This window comes from Mustela lutreola, chromosome 3 (genome assembly GCF_030435805.1).
Source record: "Mustela lutreola isolate mMusLut2 chromosome 3, mMusLut2.pri, whole genome shotgun sequence".
Taxonomy (NCBI): Eukaryota; Metazoa; Chordata; class Mammalia; order Carnivora; family Mustelidae; genus Mustela; species Mustela lutreola.
This window is the reverse complement of record NC_081292.1, coordinates 87,854,563-87,879,400: the sequence shown is the minus strand read 5'-3', so window position 1 is coordinate 87,879,400 and position 24,838 is coordinate 87,854,563. Positions and strand designations below refer to the sequence as shown.

At 44.8% G+C, this 24,838-nt stretch overlaps 1 pseudogene; it reads right to left on the bottom strand.

The window, feature by feature from the left end:
• Positions 1-3,017: 3,017 nt before the first annotated feature.
• On the bottom strand, positions 3,018-8,965 carry LOC131827874 (rRNA-processing protein FCF1 homolog; annotated as a pseudogene).
• Positions 8,966-24,838: the final 15,873 nt, after the last annotated feature.

Genomic DNA, 24,838 nt, shown 5'->3' with positions numbered 1-24,838 from the left:
GCAATTTTTGAGTGTTCTGTAGCCAACCTGCCAAAAAAAAAAAAAAATGTGAAAACTATAAATAGAGAGGAGTGGGAAGAAGAAATGAGGACCTGTCACAGTGCCAGCAAAAATAGGGAACTGAGAATTTTCCAGAGATTCAGAGTCAAAGGGGGTTAATATTTATTTAGAAAAGAAGTCGTGGGCACAAGCTCTAGGATGAAATGAAGGCAAGAGAGGCAAGTTAGGGAATCGAGAGAGAGAGAGAGACTTCAAGATAAAAAAAAAGTCAACTTAAAGTCTCATTCCTCATTAAGGAAAGTACAGATCAGAGAAGAGGGGAGAGACTGGGATATAGTTGATCGCCGATTGTGTCTGGCTCTGATTAGAAGCTTTGTATCCACTTTTTAATTTCATCTTACAGCCTGTTTCCTGGATTCCAGCTTCTATTTCCTATGAAATAGGTACCATCACCAAAGACGAGAGTCAAACATGTAACAGTAGTCAAATCTTTAACAGCGCGGACAACTAACTAACCAAAAGCTGCCCCGGGGACCTCTGCAGAGTCAAGTGTTACATGCCCAGTGCCTGGATCGCGAGGCCATGGTAGGGTCCAGGGCAGGGAGACACACAGCAGGTTCTGACCAGAGGCTAGTCACCAAACTTTGTGTGGTTGAAGGGGTGTGTACCAGCTGAATGTCAGCTCCCAGATGAAACTGAGGGAAATGTCCTTTGGGAAGGTTTCCGCTGACTCTCTGCCTTTCCTTCATCCTCCCCAGGGTGTTCCATTAGCATTTGGGGTCTGGGGTCTTGCCTGTTGCTCCTGGCTTTGGTGGGCCACGCCACTGCCACAGCCAGGGCTCCAAGGGGCAGCGCACTGTATGGGCTCTTGACTGTTCCCTCCTGACTCTCGGAAGGAGAACAGGCAGCAGGGATTTTCATTCTTTGTTGGCATCTACTCTCTTCAGCAACCCCAAGATCAGTACCCCAGGCTGCACAAGCTCAGGTTCATGTCTTTACCAAAGGCCGGCAATAATTTCAGAAAGGAATGACAATGAAGGTAAAAAACAGTTCAACTACTCGCTCATCTGGACTTCTAGAGCAGGTGGGGTTCCCAGACAACTTTGTTCCGTCGGTCTGGCACCCTTGCCCCCCCCTCTCGGTGCCTTGGTGATGAGTGTGGACCTTGCTGTTTGTGCTGCCTGAATTTGCCCTTGTCGCTTATTAGCACTGTGGCCCTAAAACTCTGAGAGGCTAAAAGTCATGCCTCTCAGAGCCAATCGGAATAGCTTATTAGACCTATTGATTCTGGCATAGTGGGCCTGTGTGGAAATCTCTCTTCTTCATCCCTCCTCCTTCTCAGTCTTCCCCTCCTCCACCTCTTCCTCCTTCTTCTTTGATGTGTAAACCAAGGTATTTGGGGAGCAGGGAATGATGTGATGTTTGGGATTTACTTTAAAATATATTCCAGACCTCCCCTCTCCCCAAAAAACAAAAATACAGGCACTTTGGGGGCTGTAGAAGGAGGAGGGCCTATGAAACAGTTGGGGAAGCAGAGTGATAAGTACGCGGAAGGGCCGGGATCCTTCTGCTCTACACACTTTGGTGTATGCTTGAGAATTTTCATAATAAGAGTAAACAAACAAAGACCAAATAATGAGGCTTTCATTCCCTACATCCAAATGACCACAACAGGGCATAGAATGCACTTTCATAGTTGCTCCCCTGGCAATTTTTTCTGATTCTCCAAATAAGATTCCAGCTCTCATCCTACCTGTCATAGTCTCTGGATATTGACTGGGCACGTTTTCCTCAACAAGGCCTTGCCAGGCCCACTGCTAGGGAATGTATTGTTTCAGATTCTGTACTCAGGTTTTAAAGATTTTTATTTATTTATTTATCAGAGAGAGAGGGGGGAGAGAGCGAGCACAGGCAGACAGAATGGCAGGCAAAGGCAGAGGGAGAAACAGGCTCCCTGCTGAGCAAGGAGCCTGATGTGGGACTCGATCTGAGGACCCTGTTATCATGACCTGAGCCGAAGGCAGCTGCTTAACCAAGTGAGCCACCCAGGCGTCCCTGTACTCATGTTTTAAAAAAAAAAAAGTGACCAGTTTCCCGTTTGGAGTGACTCGAATGCAAGACTCACAGTAAGCCATTGTCTTGCTGTGTCCCATCCCTTTCTAAGGACTGCTCCTGCTATCTCTGGGAGATCACAGCATTGGGAGGGGCAGCCCAGTCCTGGGCTATTACAGCAAAGCTGCAGCCTGAAGGGCACGGGTGAGATCTGTGGTTTGAGCTGTCAGAGTCTCACGGAGAAAAAAAAGAGAAATGAATCATCATTTGACCATGACATTCCCACTAAAAAGGAGGACAGTGGGAGAAAGAGCAAGGGAAGAGGAAAGAAAAATCTCAAAATAAAAGTGGGGTGGATGGCAGGAGGAGGAGAGGGTCTCGGAAATTGGGGGCGGTGTGGCGATTGAACCAACGCTAGCCACAAACACAGGATTCCGCCCATTAGTCTAGAGCGGACTGGACATAAACATGCTCGCACATCTACTTGTCGGCTGCGTTTTGTCGGCCGGCTGGTAGCGAAGTGATTCTTTAAGAGCTCTGAGAACCCAAACTTGTGGCCGCTCTGCAGCTGAGCTGAAGTGGAGCTGGGAGCTGCCCAGATGACCCGAGGCTGCCAGCTGACCACCTTCCTCCCTAGAGATCACTGGAGCCAAACTCAGCGGGGGAGAAGCCACACTTGCGGGTGGGTCCCGGGGCTAAGGGCGGAAGCCGGGTTCCCACAGAGGCCTCCGCGCCCAGGTGGCTGCAGCGGCGGCGCCCGGGACCGGAGGCCTGACACCCGGACGCGCCCCCCTCTCTGGACAACCGGCCGCAGAAGTAAAGGGCCAGCATCCCGCCACGGCTATGCTTCCCACGGGACAATCTCGGGAGAAGGTCCTGGAAGAGGTTCGCAGGCCGATTTTCCGAGGGAAAGGGCGAGGTGGGGAAGGAGGGCCCCTGACCCTCCCCGCCCTCCCTTCTCCCGCTCACCCGGCATCAACAGCGGCGGGGCTGCCCTGCAGAAACGTAGGCGAGGTTGTAGTGTCGCCCTCCGCCGCTCGGGGGCAGGACCACCTGCTGGCTCGACCGCAGCGGCCCGCGCGCCTCTCTTGGCGGAGGCAGGCGGAGGCGAGCCTGCGGCGTCCTCTTTCATTGGCCCGGCGGGGGCGCTGCCATGTTGGAGCAAGCGGTGCCTTCTGTGCGGTGGAAACGCCATGGCTTCACCGGTACCGTCCGGGAGCGCAGCCTCCTACCTTTCCTCCTAGCTCGAGTGTTGGTGCTGAGAGGCGGCGGCCGGCGGGATGGAGAGAAGTAAGATGAACCTGCCCAAGGGGCCGGACACGCTCTGCTTCGACAAGGACGAGTTCATGAAGGTGCACGCCTGGGCTCTGCTCCCCGGAGCCGGGCCGTGGGTGGCCTGCCCTCCTTGGCCCTCCCGGGCCTCTCCTCGGGCTTCTCCTGCGGGCTTCCTGGGCTGTCCCCGCCCCGGACGGGTCCTCGGCGGGGACCTCACTGCACTTCGCAGTGAGTCTCTTGGCCTCGGGTGGGCTAGGTGCAGCCTGGAGAAAGCACTCCTGTGAAATCGTGCACATTGAATGAAAAGGCCTGAAAGTTCAGGGCAAGTGGTTTTGAGCTAAACGTAAAAGCCCTGGACCCGTAGGACCCGCCTCTGGTACCGTGCGGCACAGTCAGACCGCCGCTCCCCCGGCCTGACAGAAGCCTCCCAGTGCCTTGTGCCTAGAAGCTCAGCGACTGTGCGTTGAACACATCTCTGAACACACGTACTTACCAGGAATCGGGTCAAAAAGGCACCTAACCTAACGTTTATGCCTGACTTTCGTCTTAAGCTCCCGGAATGAGAAATCTGAAAGACTGTACTGTCCTTACTGGTTCTGGTCCAGTACTACAAAGCATACCAAGCTCCTTTTCTAAAGTTGCCCTACTTCTCTTGGTGAGGTCAGCCTGAAGCTGGCAGCAGATAACTGTAGGACATAAACTTACAGAATAGAAATTTAAACTGAAAAGACTTTACTGACAAGAAAGGTTCATCAGACATAGCCTTGAAAATGTCCCAAGGTTTGAATCAGAGCCAGGAGGAGCTTTATCTGTTTGCTGTATCCCTCTGGGTCTGTACTTAAACTATCAAAACGTATATGTTTAATTTCTAAGGATTGGGATTTAGTAGCTGGTTTCAGTGTTAAAAAGTTTTGGCTCTGTAGGTACCTAAAATTCTGAAAAGAGTTTGAATTTCTTACTTTTTTATGGCTTCAAGTCACAATATGTTTTTTTCTTTTTTGGGTTAACCAGCTAGTTCCTTTTTGATACTTGCATTCAGATCACATCTCCAAAACTCTGGCTTTAAAAGTGCTTATGTCTGGATCCTCTGCGGTGTGGCCATATCATTTTTAATATGTAGGGATGTCTAGACGAAGGTATATTGTACTCTTGTTCTTGTATGGTGATGTTAAGCCACTGTAATAAAAGGTGTAAATTGAATGGAGTGTCTGAAGGAGAGCACAGAGTGAATTTTCTGATCCAGAAACCTTTTGTTAACGAAGGACACGTGATGAGGAGAGAGGTCATTGGAAGAAGAAAAGGCACACACACAGACTTAAAGAATGTCAAAGCACGGAAGTCTCTTTAGCTTGTCTGTCTTTGGACTTCGTCAGGCTTTCTTTGGGCCTAACACTAGCATTTTCTCGCACTTCCTCACCCCGCCATCTTTCTCACTCTGAGCTGACAGAATGCCTTTGGTCAAAGCAGCTTTGGAAAATAGAAATCTCAAAATAGCAGTTCTAAAGTAGGACTTAGAGGTAGGAAGAGAGCAAACTGGGAAAGTGGCTAGAATGCCAGCAATTCCATATTCTTTCAAGGCTCTGACATTTCTGAATATAATGTACAATTTGTAGTGTTAATGAACGTGACCCCTTCATACATAGAAGGAAAATACATGGAACAGCTGTTCTGTGTAAAGTGGTATTGATCTTCTATGTGGGAGCTGGAGATAAAGGTTATATGCAATTTGTGTTTCCGTCAGAGAGATGTTAAGTTACAGTTCCGAGGCAGAAATGAGTGAAGAGCTTGCTGTCGGGGTTGTATTTCTACATAGGTGTCTTGTTTGGCACATTTTGGAATGAGACTGGGATGGTAGAAAGGGAGATGGGGTGGGGCTGCGGGTTGCACCTTGGACACTGCATACATTGAGGGGTCCACGTTGATGCAGTCTTCATGGTAGAGCTGCAGTCAGGTTTACAGCAGGAAGTTGCATGGTCATATCTGTTGAGTTCGAGCTGACTGGTGGCAAGAGACTACTTAAAAAGTCATGTTTATGAGATCTAACGAGAAATAGAAGGGGAAAGGTATGCAAAAGAGGTAGGTGATCAAAGTGCAGGAATGGCAGATGGGGAAGGGTCACCTGGGGCAGAGGCACTGGCAACATCATACTTTGTCGGCTTAGAAATACGAAAATCCTTTGGGTTGACAGCCAAATAATAGATGAGCAGGACATAAGGTATTGGTAGTAGGGGGAGAAAGTGGCATAACAGATAAATTAGACCATTTACATGGGTGTGCTATTGACATCACATGTAGCCTTCCTCTTCCATCTCAACATATGACTTCATCTCCAGTCGTGCAGAAAAATTAGCAGCCATCCCACGGGACCTCCTCCATCCTGCTGATCATGATCCCATTCTTGTATTTGTCCCCTTCTCCTCCTCGCCTGGTACGGGGAGGGGCTCTCCTTCCTCCTCGGGTTCAGTCTCCACTCTGGCACGGAATCCATGCCCTCCCGCCCTTCCAGGAGCCTGCGAGGATCCTCTCCCCTGCACTCCTTCCCATCATGTGCTCCTGTTTGATTCTCTCCCACTTGACTGCCCCACCTCTAGGTATTGCCCTGTCACTGTCCTGCATCACAGCCAGTGCTCAGGGGTTGACTTGACTTTCCCACCTTCCACCCTTCAGGCCCTGTCGTTCCACTGAAGAGTTCTTAACAAAACTGTTTCTAAGTCAGCGCACCCGACCTTTCTCTGTCTCCTTACTCGACATCGCAGTAGACCAAATGCTCTGCATTGCTTCCTGTCTTTCTTCTACCTCTCTGATGTGTCTCCTGTGCAAAGTCATGCTCCTGGTAGCCACTGAATGCTAATTATGGGCTCAGCCCCGTGTTCCTTTCTTTCCCTAGATGACCTTTTGTGCAGCTTCATGACCACCTATCAGCAGGTAAGGCAGATTCCTGTCTCTGGCCCACACGCCTCCTGAGCACCAGTTCTGTGTATCGGACTTGCTGACCTTTCTTCTCGGATGTGTCTGTGGCCCCTCAGACTCATCAGGTTCAAGACGGAATTCATGAGCACCTCCTCCACTGAAAACCACCTTTCTTATTCTATTGCCTCTCTCAGTAAACACTTCATCCGTTTAGCCTGGAGTCGGGAAACCAGAAGTCAACTCCTACTCTGTCACCTTTCCAAAATCTAGTCTGTCACACCAAGTCCTGTGGATTTCGCTTCCTAAACCTCTTGAGTCCATATACATCTTTCCATCTCTTCTCGTACCTTTGCAGTGCGCCCTTGCCATCACACCGTAGAAGCTTCTCACCCAGTCTCCATGCGCCTTCCTTGTCTTCCTGGCCCCTGGTCTACACTGCAGGCAAGCCACTCTTGTCAGAATGCGGATGTGATCTTGTATGTACCAGGTGACTGGTCAGTCCACCAGCTCTTGAAAAACCATTTTCCCACGCACTCGAACGTATTTCAAAGAGAATCAGTCCCCCATGGGGTAGTTTTCCTTGGTAGACAGTTTGTTTCTGTGCTGAGCCAGTCTGCCTCCTTCGAACTTCTCTGTGTCAGTTCCTCTCTGGAACCTGTGGCTTCGTTGGCACCCCGGGTAGGCACATGAAGACCTTTTCCATGAGAAGTGAAGGCAGGAGCCCTCTGGATGGTGAATGTATGTACCCTCATGTTCCATAGGTAAAAGAACCATGTGTGGGGGTGGGGGGGTAAGTCCTTGAGGCTCCTCCCTGTTCTAATTGGGTGAACTTTGAATTTTGAGACAGGCAGCAGGTCCTGTGTGTCCTTGTTTGCAGGGAGCATGCATTCTGATGGACAAAACGGAAAAGGGGAAGAATGAGCAGCTGCTCAGATCTGTTTGTACTGTGCTGGCTGATTAGCTGTGACCTGCAGATGTGGGTCCCATCCTCGGCTCTGCTCTCTGCCTGCTTATGTCTGACTTGGGGCAAATCACTCGCCTCCGGCCTTCTGTTTGCTTGTTAGTATAATGAGGTGGTGCTTATCTATGTGATCTTTGCCGGCTCCTCTGAAAAGACTCCAGTCCATCCTGGCATGCAGATAAGGAAACTGAGGCCTGAGGTGTGATGACTTCCTTTAAAGCCACACAGCTAGTTGGGGCCAATCACAGGCCATATCTCCTGACCCCCCACGCATCAGTCCTTGGAAATCCTACTGTAATATGTTCCTTTCCAGAGGCCACAGGTGGGAACTGAGGGAAGTGGGACAATCAAAACATTAAGAATAGCGCAGAAGATGGCACAATGTCCGCATGCCTTGGCACCTGCATTTCACCAATAGGGCCACCTCTTACCTTAGAAGAAGTTCCCACAGGGCTGGTGATCTGGATGCCTGGCCTGGAGCTTAGCTACGGTAAATGGGACCAGAGGGAAGTGATGGCTGTTTGAGGTGGACTTTGTTGGCGGTGGCTGGAGATAGCAGCTGACAGAGGAGGAAGAGGGAAGAGTGACAGACAGCAGATAGCCACAGGCCCGCATGTCAGCCACTGTTGCCCAGGGCCGCCCATCCCCAGGAGCTGTCTTCGTATCACAGGAGCTGAGTGCTTACCCTGTGGGTTCTTAGTTTGATGTCACGTCTTGATGACAAGATTCCATTCTCTTCTGCATCAGTTTGAGACAGACATCGTAATGAAATTCTAATTAGCCAAATATGGAATGTAAGCGTGGAACTCATTTTATAGAGAAATTTTCTTATGTGAACTACTTTCCCTGATGATAGAGGAGTTGTGACGATGTAACATCAGATATAGTTTATCTGATTGGCACTTGTAAGAAGGGTTCCCGGCAAAAAAGAACTGTTTTTTTGTTGTTGTTGTCCTCCCTTTTGATCTTTCCTTTCCATTCCTTTTTTTTTTTTTTTTTTTTTTTTGTCTTGTGAGCGGTCATCTGATTTATAAAAAGATGCAACAAAAAGTAAAATGGTACAAGATAATCAGTTTCAAAACATAAAAAAATGAGTGTCTTTAGCCATAGCTCAGAACAGAGGAACTGGGTAAGGAGAATTGCTTGTATGAACTGGCAGCAGGAAAAGTTGGTAAAGAAGAGCTGAGGAACTCTATTAAGACATAGGAGTGAGGGGCTCCATCATCATCTGGCATTTGCTCAGTGTCGTCTATATGGTTAGAGATGTCCATGATGGGAACTCCAGCAATCTTCTGGGTCTGGGTCAGCTGATGCCACAGTGTAACACTCTGAATTTCTTCCGTACTGAGCAGTCATCTGCATAGTTTGTCTTGTGTGTACGTGGTAATCGTTTGAATATTGGCTCTTTCTCAATCCTTAGAGCCTCTTGATACTTTCACCCCAGTTTCTCAGTTTCAGCCATTACACAGTCAGTTGTACAACTGGTACACTTGGCACACAGCCCGTCCATCATTGACCGGTCAAGTTTGGCTTAAATAGAAAAGTTGATAAAGTCGGTACCAACCAGGATGTGGTAAGTCGGCCCAGCTGTGTGTTTATATTGGAAAAAGCAGGAGGGATGTTGGGGGACTTCTCTTTCCTTGAGTGCATGGGATCCTTCTTTTCTTTCTTTTTAGGTTTTAATCTGTCCTTCTCTCAGAGAAGGATCTCAGAGCTAAGCATTCGCTTCCCGGTCACATACTTTCTTGCTTTCTCTTGCTTCCTCATGTTCACACCATGCCCATTTCTCCTTGCTTTTGATTTTCTAATTCACTCTTTGTAGTACCATAAAACTTATTTAAATAAAATGTTGGCCTACTAAGTTATTGATTATTAGTAAGTTCTTTGTTCAAAATTTGAGAGCAAGAAGTATTATGTAAATATATCTTTTTGTTATTTAACTAGTCTTACAACATTTAGCATCAAATTTCTTGAAACATTTAAACAAATTAATCACAAACTGGGGCTTGGGCTCTTTCTTTCTTTTATTTTTTTTTAAGTAATCTCTATACCCAACATGAGACTTGAACTCACAACCCTGAGATCAAGACCTGCACGCTCCAGTGACTGAACGAGCCAGGTGCCCTTTGGGCTTTTTCTTTTTAATTTCCTCAGGTGAGGGGCTGCCTTAGTGGCTCAGAGGGTTAAGCTTCTGCCTTCAGCTCAGGTCATGGTCTCAGGGTCCTGGGATCGAGCCCTGCATGGGACACTCTGCTCAGCATGGAGCATGATTCCCTCCCTCTCTGCCTACTTGTGATCTCTCTGTGTGTCAAATAAATAAATAAAATCTTAAAAAAAAAGTTCCTTAAGTGATTCTAATGTGTGACCAGTGTCGAGAACTCTAGCACTTGATAATTCCTTTAAATAGCTCAAGAAATTAATTTTGAAAAGCGAACTAAAAGCCTACATAGATTATGATTGGTGTTAAATTGAGGGGAAAAAAGAGATAAAGAGAAGACATCAGCTGGAACAGAGTGTAATTAGGTACTCAAATATTTGTTAGATGGATAAATACATTTACGGAATGTAGGGTGTTTTTTTTTTGTCTCTTCATAAATATGTCAAATGGGTATATAAATTCAACAAAGGAGTTTGATATAAAATTGATTAAAATGTTAGAACAGAAGTTTTTTAGAATTTCAGTGTTACTATTTCATGATGCTTTTAAGATGATCTCTCTGTAGATGGTGGGAAGATCTTGTTAGCATATGTTTTTAATTTCTCAAGCTTGAATAATTTAGTCACTGAACAAAGATTTAGAATGAGTTTTGGAAGACACAAGTCCTAGATTATGTCCCCACCTAGCTGGGTCAGAGATTTGAGAGCAGGGGCTGGAGGGATGAGCTCCAAGGACATTGTTGTATACATGCTGATACCTTGGGCGGGAACACTCTTCCCACACTTCCTGTGGCTAGCTCCTTTGTGTCATTTGGATTCAACTCATTGTTCTATATTTCCTGGTTCATCCAAGTTAAAATACATCCCATTTGTCACTCAGACCTTTACTATGTCCTGTTTTCTTTTTAGCTGTGATCACTATTCATTAATCACTATTTGATCACTGTTCATTAATATAATGTTTGTTTACATATTTATTTTCTCATTTCTGCATTAGAATATCTGCTCCTTAAAAGCAGAGACCTTGTCTTTTCTTTTCATGACTGTGTCCCCAGGTCTTAGAGCAGAGCTGGAGTTGCATGATAAATATTGAGGAATATTTATGGGATATACAGGGACATTTATTCATCTCTGTTGTCCATTGTTTTTCAAGAATGGTTGGAAACACACACATACGTGTGGTCACACAAACTTTCTATGTCTTTCAACCCCTATGTAGTGTGCAGATTAGTGCTTAACTATTTTGGTTTTTTGTCTCGATGAAATGGGACATATTTCAGGGCAGAGCTCATAAATTTCATATGCCCTCTTAGTACTTCTCATCATTACAGAGTGATGGTTCTGGGGGATTCTGCTTCTCGTGGAGATAGTATATAGTGATTTTATAAGTCCATGTATCTGGGAAGGAGTGTTTTACTTCTTGGCAGCTTAGAGAACTTCAATCTTTCCAAATTCCATGTAATTTTCATAGCATTAAAGCTACTAATTTCAGATTATTGGTAAGTTTTAAATGATTAATTCCCAGGTTACTTTGAATTAGTCTTTGTTTGCCATCCCTGATTGCAGCTAGTTAGTAAAGTAGCTAAACTTTTAAACTCTACTTGGTTTTAATTTTGAGTGATGTCACTGCTTCTCTCATGGTTAATGGTTCTTAATTACCTGCAGCTTGTCTGGTTAGCTCATTTATTTTCCTGTGTTCCAACATCTCTTGTGATCTCCCAACTTCTGGCCTTTTGGGGGATTTGTACTTGAACTGGGTTCAGATAGGAAATACCCCTGAGTACAAAGAGAAGATATCTTTTCTTCAAGACTTTGGGTTAAATTAAGGGGTGCTCTGAGATTTTAAGGCAAATTGTCACGAGTCAGCCTTTATCTACAGTTACTTATCTCTGTAATCAGATTTTTCTCAAGACACAAAATACACGTACACACAAAATAAAACACAGATACAGTTTAGATGCCGACTCAAATTGTCAGCCAGGGCTGTTGAGTCCACATTTTTTAATCATCCCAGGTGATTGATTATATTAAGTGAATATTAGCAGTTACAAAATAAGTCTACAGTAATACAATGTACTTTTATCATTTTTTTTTACACATTAATGGTTTTTGTTTATTTATTCCTGTTTCTTAAAAAATAATTTAAAAAAATATAGCTCTTCTGTAGTCTGAATGTTTGTGTCCCCTCTCAGAAGTCATATGTTGGAGGGACGCCTGGGTGGCTCAGTGGGCTAAGCCTCTGCCTTTGGCTCAGGTCATGATCCCAGGGTCCTGGGATCGAGCCCTGCATCGAGCTTTTGCTCAGCAGGGAGCCCGCTTCCCTTCCTCTCTCTGCCTGCCTCTCTCCCTACTTGTGATCTCTATCTGTCAAATAAATAAATAAAATCTTTAAAAAAAAAGTCATATGTTGGAAACCTAATCCAAGTGCCAAGTGTAATGACATTTACAGATAAGGCCTTTAAGAGATTGTTAGGTCATGGTGGTGGGGCCCTAACAATGGGATTAGTGCCCTTATGGGAAGTGACGGGAGAGAGGCAATGATATGATATATTACATATAATATATGAAATATTATTATAATGCTATATTATTATATCAATAAATGAAATGCAATAAATAAATAAATAAATAAAATTGCAATGCAATAAATAAATAAATTACAATGGAAGATTATTCAGCTTAACAAAGGAAGGAGTGTGGGTGATGTCCCTGGTGGGCCATGCTGGCTCTTGGCTGGGACCTAAGCCAGGCCCGGACTGAAAACCTGCATCGTCCCACCAACTTGGGGTTTCCTGCTATCTGCCCCCCAAAGGACAATGTCCAGTGTCAGAGCATGGGGACAGAAATAGCCTCAGTTAGTTCCTACACGAAGAGTAGCTTTGGAAACTTCTGAAAACCCAACTCATCATCCATCTGGCTATGATGGGAAATCTACAACATTAATCCCATGACGCATGTTTTACTTTGTAGAATTCCAAACATTCAACAAGCTTGTGAGTGGTCTATTTATTTGCAAGCTTAGGTTGCTGCTTCTTGCCTTTAAAAGCCAAGCACTGTAGTTGCTCCCGTAGATCGGTACAGTCTTTTACAGTTTTCAAAGCACTTATGAGTTCTTCCCCTATTCTTTACTTCTGAAAAGCAAAATGTGTATCATCAGCCAATGATGTAATTAGTTTGAACAGAAAAGAACTTTATTGAACATTATCAAGGGCCTTGAAGAATGCCCGGAGGGCCAATGCCAGGTTCTGGGGCTGTACCACCGCAGGACTGCCCAGGGGAGATAGTGCAGTGATACCCCAACAGTTGACCCTGGATGGAACCGTGGGCATGGCTGCTCAGAGATCTCCAGTCTTTTGCATCCATCCTTAGAAACAGATCCTACCTACTTGGTGCTTGCTTCTTCTTCTCCCATCAGAGCCTCATGTGGGTGCATCTGATGGGCAGACCTTGTATCATTTGCAAAGTAATTTCTGGCTTCTCTTGGGGTAGAAAGTCAACATGGGAAAATTCCTCAGAGGTAGGAAGAGTGTCCAAAGGATGCTGGCTGTTTCAAATTACAAGAAACAGGACAAACGATACCACTGACCATCAGAAGTGGGGTTTTAATGTCTTGAAACAGTTATTATTGGGTTTTAATGTTACTGGGAATCATTTACTGTAGGTTCACAAGATATCTGATAAGAGAGCACCTTTTAGATTTCTCTAACCAATAATATCTGCATTCTGATCCTGCAGAAAAAAGTTCTCTGAAAGTGCTGACCAGTTTTGACTGCAATACGATTTCTCAGCTGATTCTTTTCATATCCTATTTGAAGCAGAGCTCAAAGCTCTGTACTCAGTGGGTGGTTGTATAATTGTTTTAATTCATTTGTTAAACATAATTATCTTTCCTCACTTCTGTCCTATTCCTTTGATATATGCTCAGCAACTTGGTCCCTAATGGATGTGATTAGAGCTTCCCACGGTGTGCATCATGTGAGGGAAGGGGTGTTACATCGTTAAGGTGGGGACACATCTTCATTTCATGTTTCAGGGACTTAAGCTGTTTCTTTTGACACCTGGGGGCTAAGTTAATGAGAGAGTTCTTTGATAGCTTTATGTGAGCTAATTCTGCTTGTCACATGCTATAGGGGACCTGGAGAAGAGGGAGGAAGTCAGAGAGCAGAAGATAGGTGGGGTGCCTTTGTTCAGTGACCATCCCCTCATGTCAACCACCAACCCAATCATTAACTCTGGGCGTTTAAACACAGACATCCTGAGACAGATCAAAGACAGGTTCTTGGCAACAGGTCAGAACATATTCTTGGGAAAAAGAGGTATGCTAGTGGACCCTTGTGAATCTGAGGTGTCTTCCTCCTAGAGACCTGGGTGTTTTGTAGACAACCTCTCATCCACCTTTTTGCAATGTCCCCGCAAGGCACTTATTCCCAAGTCTGGGAAAACTGAAGAATATTAGACTCTGTGCTCTTAGAGATCAGGGAAGGTGTCAATGAACCATCCTTCTGGGTTCTAACCTAGACTGACAACAGATAAGAACCGAGTTCAATCAAATGTGATAGGTATTGAGGGCTAGATGAGTCAGCATGGCTTAGATTCAAGACCAAAAGAGTCTTGAATCTTCCTGTGCCCTGAATTGAAAAATGGTGCTCAGGGAATAGTGTACCTGGCCCGATCCAGCCATGCTTACCCCAAGAATATGAAGATTTCCGCCTGCATTTTCTTTTGAAAGTTTTATGGTTTTAGCCTTTACATTTAAGTCTACAATCTATTTCCAGTTAATTTTTGGATATAATGTGAGGCAAGAGTGATGATTTGTTTTCCCATACATACATGCAATGATAGAAATGCTTTCCAGCCTGCCGCCAAAAAGAATGGGCCTGGGTCTTTCCTACTGTTTCCTGGCAATGGTCCAGCACAGCTTTCCTTCAGAGCAGTCAAATAACTGAAAGAAAATCCTCAAATTTAACAATCTTGTCTACTGGGTTTCAATGGAAGTTCATGCATTTTATCCACTCCCCCTTTTCAACCTGCTTTCTATAGAGAACATCAATTAACCTGTTGGAATTAAACCTGAAAAAAAAAAAAGGGCAACAAATTAAGCCACTTACAAGAGTGTCACGAAGTACTGACCTTTTATTCTTAACACAGTGACTGGACAGAACCCCTATTTTTGCGAGTAAAAAAGAGCAGGCACCCCTTCCCCATCCTATGCGATGGTGCACTTCAAAGCCTTGTCTAAGCAAATCTTAGAATGTTGAAGTTGTAGGGAACAGAATGTTCATCAGTTTGATGAACGTTGGAAACAGTGGTCTTTGCAGCTTCGGTTTATAACAGTGAGCTTGTGCATTCTTGGATAGCTGTCCATTACTGATGTGTGCTGGATTAGTTTTACAGTTTCACCTGAGGAAGGAAGACTTTATGTTTTATGAAGAGTCCAGAAATTCTGCTTTTAAGGCTAAATGCATACAGCCACATTTATTACACAGAAAGTGCAGCAAGTCTACAAGACCAGAAGCATAAGTACTGATGAATGGATGGAAGCAGTAGCTAGGACTATAGACAATCCTATAGCAAGAGAAGACTGTGATGCTTCCGGATGGTCCAGGAAATCTTCTGGAGGCTTCAGTACCTGGTGTGATCATTTCGTAGTGAAAAGGGCACATCAGAAGGGGTGGTGTGGTGAGCCAGGGCACAGGACAGGACCCGAGCACATCTGGCAGGTAGCAAGTGGACTGTCAAGGTGGGGCCATGAGAGACTGGGGTCAAGGCAAGCTGCCAGGAGCCAGGAAGCCTCCTGAAAGCCCGAATATCCCAGGATAGCATATTCTCAAATCATGATGATAAGGCTTACGACGATTTAAATGCTGTTAAATGGGAATTTTGCCTTTCAAACAATGCTATACCTTTGATTGTAAGATGTATCCCAATTTCAAAGATGTTAGATTGTGTGGGGGGAAAAGCACAAGTCAGTGTGCTAGCCAGCCTCGGGGAGGACCACGAAGATTTCCACATCCCAGTATCTGCATGTGTGTTGTACCCTCCCACATCTGGTGTGACTAACAGGATATAGCAGAATTGGGGGTAAATCAGTTACAGAATTAGGTTATGAAAGACACTGAGGCTTCTGTTTTGTTCTCTCTCTCTTTTCCTCTCTTTCTTTTCTCTCTCTCTCTCTCTCCTTTCTTCTTCTATTCCCCCTTTCCTTCCCTCTCACTCCCTCCCTTTCTCTCTCATTCTCATTTATCATTAGCTCTTGTGGAAATGCAGTTATCCCTGTAGATACCCGGGTGGCAAGGAACTGAAGCCCTCCACACCTGCCACCTGCACAGAATTGAGGTCTGTCCATCATCACATGTCCTTCAAACAGCTGCAGCCGGCTATTTGATGGCAATCTCATGAGATACCTCAAGGCAGAAACACATAGCTCGACAGCTTCCAGGTGCCTGACCTTCAGAAACGGTGTGAGATCATAAGTACTTAAATATATAGTTTGGGCTGCTAAGTTTGGGGGTAATTCATTGCAAAGCAATAGAGGAACGATTCTATACAAAGACTCAAAATATGCCTTATTCCGTATGTGTACTCAGCGTCAGTCTGACGTTCAGAAAGAGATATGCCTGCCTGAGGCTGCTTAGAACATGCAGTGCCTCAGAGCAGGGGGAGACATTAAAGAGAGGTAACAAAAAATGGGGAAAGGGAATGTAGACATACAAAGAAGAACCATTTTGCTTTTCTAGGTCCTTCTTTTTAAAGAGTAGAAAATATACTTTCCTAGAAAGAAATAAACACAGAAGGAAAGAGTAGGATGAAAGTTACCTTTATCAGCCTATAAACAGATACTCAAACCAAAAACACTGGAAACTGCAAAAAGATGCCAACTGTTTTTAAAGAAATGGCACACGACGTTAGGTATGAATAACTTTCATGCAAATTGAAGATGTAGACGTGGTCGAATTGTTCAGGAGGCACCAAAAGAATGTGAATAACATTCTATTGAAAGGAAGGAAGACTGAGATTCTGAACAAAAATGTTTTATTAGGTAAAAGAATGAATAAATAAATGTATATATATATATATGTATATATATACATATATATATAAGTTTTCTAGGGTTGCTATTTCAAGATACCAGAAGCCTGGAGGCTGAAAACACAGAAGTGGACAGTGTCACATTTCTAGAGGCTACAATGTTGGTAGGACATGCTCCTTTTGTAGGTATTGTGGATGGATCTACTCCAGGCCCCTTTTCCAGCTTGAAGCGTTGCTCTGGCTTTGGACTTCTTCACCGGGCCTTCTCCCTCAGTGCATATCTGTGTATCCGCACTCTCCCTTCTTAGAAGCGCACAAGTCCTCCTGAATTAGGGGCCCAGTCTACTCAAATATGACCTCATCCTAGCTAGTGACATCTCCAGGGACCCTATTTCCAAATAAGGTCATGCTCCCAGGTGCTGGGGTTTAGGACTGGGATACTTCATATGCATAATCACACACACACACACACACACACACACACACGTGTGTGTGTGCATATGTATTCCTATATATATCTATGTGTATAGATAGAAAGGGAGGAAGGAATAGACGGGAAAAAGAAAATACGCCTAGCGAGTTAGTAGACTTCACCTTTAACTTTTCAACAATGACCTTCAGAATGAACGACTGAAATTCTATTGAAAGAAAAGACCTGGATAGGTCAGTGAAAAATAAACTCTACGAGGATGCAGTGGCTAGTATAGATTTTGTGGAAAGAGGATGAAAAGGGCTAGACCGTACCCAAAGAAATCCTCAAAGTCTACTTTTCCGAGGTCTTGAGAAGAGACAATGGAAAGACACCCGATCCGTGAACAGAGAAAGCAACCATTGCAGAACAACAAGGGATCCTCTTAGAAAGACATGGCTATCCTCAAGGTGTCTGCATGCGATGAGAAAACTCCCTGAGATCCACCACATTCAAGCCCATCCAACAAGGCTCCAGACACTTTTTGGAAAGCTTGTCTTTCTTTCATGGAGAGAGAATGAGTGAGAGAGAGCATGAGAGAGGAGATGGTCAGTGGGAGAAGCCGACTCCCCAAGGAGCTGGGAGCGGGAGGCGGGATGAGATCCTACCAGTCCGGGGTCATGACCTGAGCCCAAGGCAGTCGCTGAACTAACCGAGCCACGCAGGCGCCCATCTCCAGAAATGGGTCAGCAACAGCTGAGGAGCACCTGGGCAGCACCCTCAGTGAAGTGCCCAACTCTGGGTTCTGGCTCAGGGGGTGATCTCAGGCTCTTGAGATTGAGCCCTGAGGCTAGCTCTGGGCTCAGGGCAGAGTCTACTAGGTCTCTCTTCGGGTCCTGCCCTTCCCCCCTTCCCCATGAAGAGTGCTCTTGCCCTGAAACCAACTAGGAAAAGCCTTCACAGGGCGCCTGGGTGGCTCAGTGGGTTAAGCCGCTGCCTTCGGCTCAGGTCATGATCTCAGGGTCCTGGGATCGAGTCCCGCATCGGGCTCTTTGCTCAGCAGGGAGCCTGCTTCCTCCTCTCTCTTTCTCTGCCTGCCTCTCTGTCTACTTGTGATCTCTCTCTGTCAAATAAATAAATAAAATCTTAAAAAAAAAAAAAAAAAAAAAAAAAGCCTTCACAGAAATAAACAATGGTTGAGAGGGGGAGGGGTGGGGAGAGAAGCGACTGACCCGGGGCGAGCGGGAGGTGCCGGAGATGCTGCCCGCCCAGGGCCGGGCTCCCTCAGCCGCCACCGCCACCGCCTCGCGACGCCGTCGCAGCCACCGCGGCAGCAACTCCCGCAGCCCCCGCCGCCCCCGCCGCCCCCGCTGCAGCCCCCGCCGCAGGGAACAGCTGAGCCCAGGGAGCCTTGGCGCAAGCCTCCAGGAGCGCCTCCAGCGCCCTCTGAGCACGCTCTCTTGGGGCAGAGGGGCCAAAGATCCGTCAGGGAGGAGGCGAGGGCGGCGCCCAGGCGTCCCCGGCGGGGGAGGGGCAGGCAAGACCTGCAGGGAGATCCCCTTGGGATTGTTGGAGCTGCTGCAGGGCTTCACGCTGCACTTGGCGACGCACCAGCCTGAGGACCCTGCCCTGCATCTGGCTCTTTCCTGAGCAGGGAGCCTGTTTGGCCCTCTCTCTTGGCCTGTCTCTCTCCCTCCTTCTCCTCTCTGTCTGTCCAAGGAAGGAAGAAAAACTTCCAAGAAATCATCAAACAACCCTCCTGATTCTTGTCGTTCATGAGGACCCCATGCGTCAACATTTGATTTTTACTTCTTGAATGGAAGGGATTGCTTGTTTGATAGACGCATTTGACAGAAAGACAGACACAGTGAGAGAGGGAGCCCCCTTGGAGAGGGAGTACAAGAAGTGCAAGTGGGAGAGAGAGAAGCAGGCTTCCTGCTGAGCAGAGAGCCCCAGGCAGGGCTTGCTCCCAAGACCCTGGCATCAGCACCCCAGCAGAAAGCAGCCACCCAGGTGCCCCACTCCATGATTAAATCCGTTTTTCACGATTCAGTCCGTTGCATTAGGCAACACGCTTCGAGGTCCTCCTCCACTGGGATAACACTAACCCAGAGGTTGTGTTTTCCTTGGCACTTTTGTGATCGCTGAGCATTTTAGGAATCTTTGCATGGGTTTCTTGGCTGATGATTTTCTCCTTGGCATATTTCTGTGCAAGGATTTTCATTGTTTTGAAGGTACCTACCTATCCTTCTTGATTCCCAGTTATCCTCTCTCGAGTTGTATACAGTTCCTTAGGTGGTATCTCCATACAACCTTTCATACTTTTCGTCTTGTCCTTTGCTGGGCAAGATTTTGTGTTTGGAACTTTGGATTCGTAGAGTCCAACTTCCTAACCCTTCTTGGGCTTCCCGTTTTTGGTGGTGTGCTCCACTCATCTCTGCCACCTCCCCCAGATCCTCCAAAGGGTTTCCCATTGTATCTTCCAGACAACTTCTGATGTCTTCTTTCCGTATGTAGGCTCCATCAGTCTGGAATAGCGTTCGGACCTCTTCTGTTCCACGTGGATATTCACGTCGTTTAGCACCGCTTGGTCAAAGTCTGCCCTTTCGTGTTGGTCTATTTCCTCGGGTCATTTCAAGAGACCTTTTGTAAGACATCCTATCCCATCAGATTCTCCTCTTCACTCTCTTTCTTCCTCAGTCTTGCTCTCGCTTCTTTCTTCAGATTTGCCGGGGAATGACGAGCCCTTTTCGTGTCCAGGGCAATAAGAGAAGTGGCTTACCCACGGACACAGGCACTTGCTAGATCAGAAACTGGATTGCATTGAATCCCTCCATCCAGTTGGGGTCCATTGAAACTGTACACTACCGTTCATCCAATCTCTGTACGTGTTCTATTCACCTAGGTAACCTATGAACATATGGGCCATCCTCAGTCATCTTGGATGGTATTCTGATTGGAGCCTTGCTGGGTAGAGACGGTATAAAATCTTTGGAGAGACGATGTCCTCCTTTTGCTCTTCTCATTAATAGGAGTTTCAAGCTTTGTTCGTATGTCCCAGGAGTCCATTTAATTTTCCTGAATTTTTAACTTCTATCTGATGACTTGGAGGAATTTACTTCCTGATTCTCATACTTTCTCCATTCTCTGAGAATATCTTTCTATACACATTTCACTCTGTGTTTTTTTTCCATTTGTTGTACCTTCAGTGTTTCCCCCGCCCCTTCTTATACTCGCTATGATGTCCCCGTCTAGGTTGGTAGAAGTCTTGTTCAATTTTAGGTTTTCAATACTACCGAATTTTGTTTCTGCCTTCGTAAGCTGATTCTGTCCCTCCTCGAAGCAGCACAGCATTCTGTGTGGTTGTGGGTATTGATGCAATCTAACCAAGTTCATCTTTTCATTAGAGTAGAGAAACCATTGACATTTCATGAAAGGACTGAGCCCCTCAAATGATGCCCATTGTCTTGCATTTTCTTTGTTTCATCCCTTTGTACATCCCCATTTATTTATTTATTATTTTATTTCAATTATTTTTTTAAAAAAACATAGAGTATATTTTTATCTCCAGGGGTACAGGTCTGTGATTCACCAGGTTTACACAACTCACAGCCCTCATAGACCTCTTATGAAAAATCCCTGTGTTTTTCTTTAAATGTTTTTATTTAAGTTTTTTCATTTTTCTCTTTTGTTTTTAATTTTCATTTCAGCATACCAGTATTTCTTGTTTTTACAACAAACCCAGTGCTCCATGCAATCGGGGCCTTCTCTAATACCCACCACCTGGTTCCCCCAACCTCCCACCCCTCGCCACTTCAAAGCCCTTATATTGATTTTCGCAGTCCTTAGTCTCTCATGTTTCCCTTCCCCTTCTAATGTATTTAATTTATATTTTTAATTCTAAATTTTCATTTGTAATTTCAAGTTTCATTTGAATTAAATATATTTAATTTAACTTCATTTAAGTTTTATTATAATTTTTTTTAAAGGCTGATACATGCTGTCGGCCCCCAAATCTGCGGTCTCAGAAAGTACACAGAAAATGGGGAAAGGGAATGTAGACTTACAAAGAAGAACCATTTCGCTTTTCTAGGTCCTTCTTTTTAAAGAGTAGAAAATATACTTTCCCAGAAATAAACAAACTCAGAAGGAAAGAGTAGGATGAAAGTTACCTTCATCTGCCTATAATTAGATACTCAAACCAAAAACACTGGAAACTGCAAAAAGATGCCAACTGTTTTTAAAGAAATGGCAGACGACTTTAGGTAAGAATAACTTTCATGCAAATTGAAGTGGAAGACAGACGTGGTCGAATTGTTCAGGAGGCACCAAAAGAATGAGAATCACATTCCATTGAAAGGAAGGAAGACTGAGATTCTGAACAAAAATGTGTTATTAGGTAAAAGAATGTATAATATATATATACATTATAATATATATAACCATGGTTTTATATAATAGTTATATATATATATATATATATATATATATATATATATATTCTCTATGGTTGCTACTACAAGATACCAGAAGCCTGGAGGCTGAAACCACAGAAGTGGACAGTGTCACATTTCTAGAGGCTACAATGTTGGTAGGACTTGCTCCTTTTGTAGGTATTGTGGATGGATCTGTTCCAGGCCACTTTTCCATTCTGTTATTAATTCTAACTTTTGGTCCTTGTGTCTTAAACAGGTTAATACAATTCATTAAAGATCGCCTGTCTGTTGTTCAGACTATGGTCTTGACTCAGCAATACCAACTACTTAAACAAGTAGAGTCCCAAAAGGACTCAATTGAAGAACAAAACAGATGGATATAAGATTATATCCATGATAAAGAAAAAGGGGGGAATGAAGGACCCCAGGTCAGAACTATAGTATAGCCTATAAGTTTTAACATTCTTTTTATAACCAGCTTATGCTAAGAAACTGTGGCCAGCTGACCATAGATAAGGCAGTCAGCAAGCAGCATAATAGGATAACAATTAGCAAAAATCTGTGTTTACCCCAGCTGTTTCTGGCTTCTGTATAATAATGCTTCTAATGCTTTGCTAAGAAATGAAAAATTGCTTAAACCCTCGCTCGCTGTGTAATCAAATAAAATTATACCCTTCCCCTGTTAAGAATTTCCCCTACTACTAAATAAAATTGATAAGGGTTGTCTCCCGTACCAAGGCCGAGACGAGCGGTTCAGCATGTACGCTAGCTGGAGACGTGCGGTTCAGCACGTATACAGATAAAGGTTAGAAACGTGCAATTCAACATGTACCCTCAACTGTACACTACCTGAACAGTGACAGGCCAGAATGTATGGTTGATTTTAAAGGATTGGCTACCTGTGTGTAGGCCTTACTGTAATGCTTTGAAATTACTGGCTAGAAAAGTGAGAGCTCTGATGTAATGGACTGTAAAAAGATCAGGGCTCTCAGACACTGACCCATCCTTCACGGATTTCATGGTCAAGTGTCCCTGGGAGTCCAAGCACGCCCGAATAAAATCCTCTTGCTTATTGCATCCAGTGGTCTCTGAGTGCGTCCTTGGGAGCGGGTCCTCTACGGTCTTTCAGGTAAGGTTGGTCCAGCAACAGGGGTAGAGGGGAAGTACCCATCTCCTGCTAGAAGAACTAGAGAAGACCCCTTTCGGAGATTACCACCATGAGAGGAGAGCAGTAGATGCTGATGATGAAGAATATTTTAATCAGCAGAGAAGGTCAAAATGACAAAGTTCCAGGATCAGAGTAAACATATGGGATTAAAAAATAAAAAATAAAAAAAAAAGATTTTTTTGAAAGAACTTTTTTTTAAAGGACTTTAAACAAAAGTCCTTTTAAACAGACAGTTGGCTGTTTAAGCCAAAAGTATAATGCACTGAGAGAATCGCCGCATTATTTATTGGGGTAGAAAGGACCTGGAATGTAGAAAGGCCCATTCTTCAGAGGAAAAAATAGAATAACTAACAGGCCTCATGCCTTGCACAGCCAGTGGCTAGAATCCCTGCCTCATGAGACCCTGTGCTAGAAGGCCGCTAGAACCATCTAGAACTATGTTAGTCTTTCTTGGAAGCCAACAAGTGTTTGCCCAGTTAAAAGCACAGTAACAATCAGTCACGTTATGTTATAATGATTGTCGATATCTTTAAAAGCCTTGTCAAGTTCCTTTTTGAGTAACCCTCATCCCACCCTTAGAGAAATTTATCTGTGGTTCACCTCCTTGAAATACTTCATTGTTGTTCCACTTTACCATAGCAAAAAAAAAAAAAAAAAAAAGAAAAAAAAGCTTTTTACTAACAAAGTGTTCAGACGGGGACGCCACTATAAACAATGAGAGCTTTCGCTGCCGGGACAATTTAGTGGCGGAAACAGCTGAAAGCAATCAGGTCAGACAGAGCCAAGGGCTGCAGGGATTTTTAAAATTACAAAAACCGAACCAAATCAAACCAATACAAAAATCAAAACCAATGGCCAAGATTTCAAGTTTGCTACTAAAGGTATGACATTCTCCTAAGACATGCGTGTGACCTGATCAATATATTTATATATTTATATTTAAAGAAGGAGGAACTATTTGATGCAGCAAAGCCACGTTGATTAAAAATTACCAGATATGGGGCTCCTGGGTGGCTCAGTGGTTTAGGCCTCTGCCTTCGGCTCAGTTCATGATTTCAGGGTCCTGCGATGGATCCCCACATCGGGCTCTCTGCTCAGTGGCGAGCCTGCTTACCCCCTCTCTGTCTGTCTGCCTCTCTACCTACTTGTGATCTGTCTGTCAAATGGGTAAATAAGATCTTTAAAAAAAGAATTACTAGGTGTGAAATGCATCGAGGGTATGGGAAGGAAAATGATTTCACCTGATCTGACTAGGAAGTGGTTGAAGCCTGAATTAAAGTGCTATAAAAAGAGTAAAGACCTGGGAAATATATGGGGAAAAAATCCGTAGAAAAACAGCAATAATAACTGGCTGCTCTTTATTGATCCAGATCCTGCGGTAGGCAAAGAAGATCTGGTTTTACCCAGAGGATGATCTCCATTTGTCTTCATGATCTGGCATTTCCTGCAAGCCAGGCATGGGGCTCTGCACTAGAGCTGCAAATGCTGGGGGCCCTCACTGTCCCTTTTCTCTTCTCAGGGGGACAACGGGCATGTCCATGGTGCAGTGTGACAGGCTTTACCACAAGGAGATAAAAGACTACCAAGGGTAGGTTGGAGCTGGGAAAAGCCACTTAGGAACAGATTTTCAGGGGAGCTGATAGACAAGGGCAAAGCGAAGAATGAGGATGAGTGTGTCAATTTTCAAAGTGCCAGGAGGCAGCACAGTGCATTCAGGAAACTACAGCAAGTTCCTGACAACCGACAGCTGATCTGGCAGCATCACCTGGGGATGGAGGCTGAGCCCCGGGGTTAACACTGGGGGTGAGATGGTTTGTATACTATGCCGAGGAGGTGAGGTACTACACTGTGGGGGCACAGGGAGCTACCAGAGGATTTCAAATATCAGAATCGTAACCATAATAGAGTATTTAATTGCATCCTAGCTTTCATCAAGGGTAACATGCACTATAGTTTATGTTCGACTAAGAAAGAGAAATGCTGTCAGTTAAACTAGGATATGTCATCAAGTGCAAGGTGAGTGCCACCTTAAGAGATATTAAAATTGCTGGGGGAAGACAACTCTTAGAACAAGTAAACTGTGGTACTAGAATAATTAAGAAAGGTCGAACACTTGGATCAACAAAAAAGTGATTATTGCTTACCATGTGCCCCAAACTATATTAAGTCTTAGAACAAGAGACGTTCTCATCTTGATGCCCTACAGCTGTTAGACCCAAGGTACAGAGGGCAGTAGCCAACGACCAGCAGGCCCCAAGTGCCATGTGCAGACTCTAAGAGCAACTGCCTTTGAGAGAGGAAACGGTTGAGAGTGGGCTTTCTGAGGTAGAGAAGTATTAGCTGGGAAAGTAGGAAAACTGACACAGAATCGGAATTGATGCCCCTACATGACAGAGTTGGTGAAACTTCCCTTCTCAGAGATCCTTAGGCTCCTCAGAAAT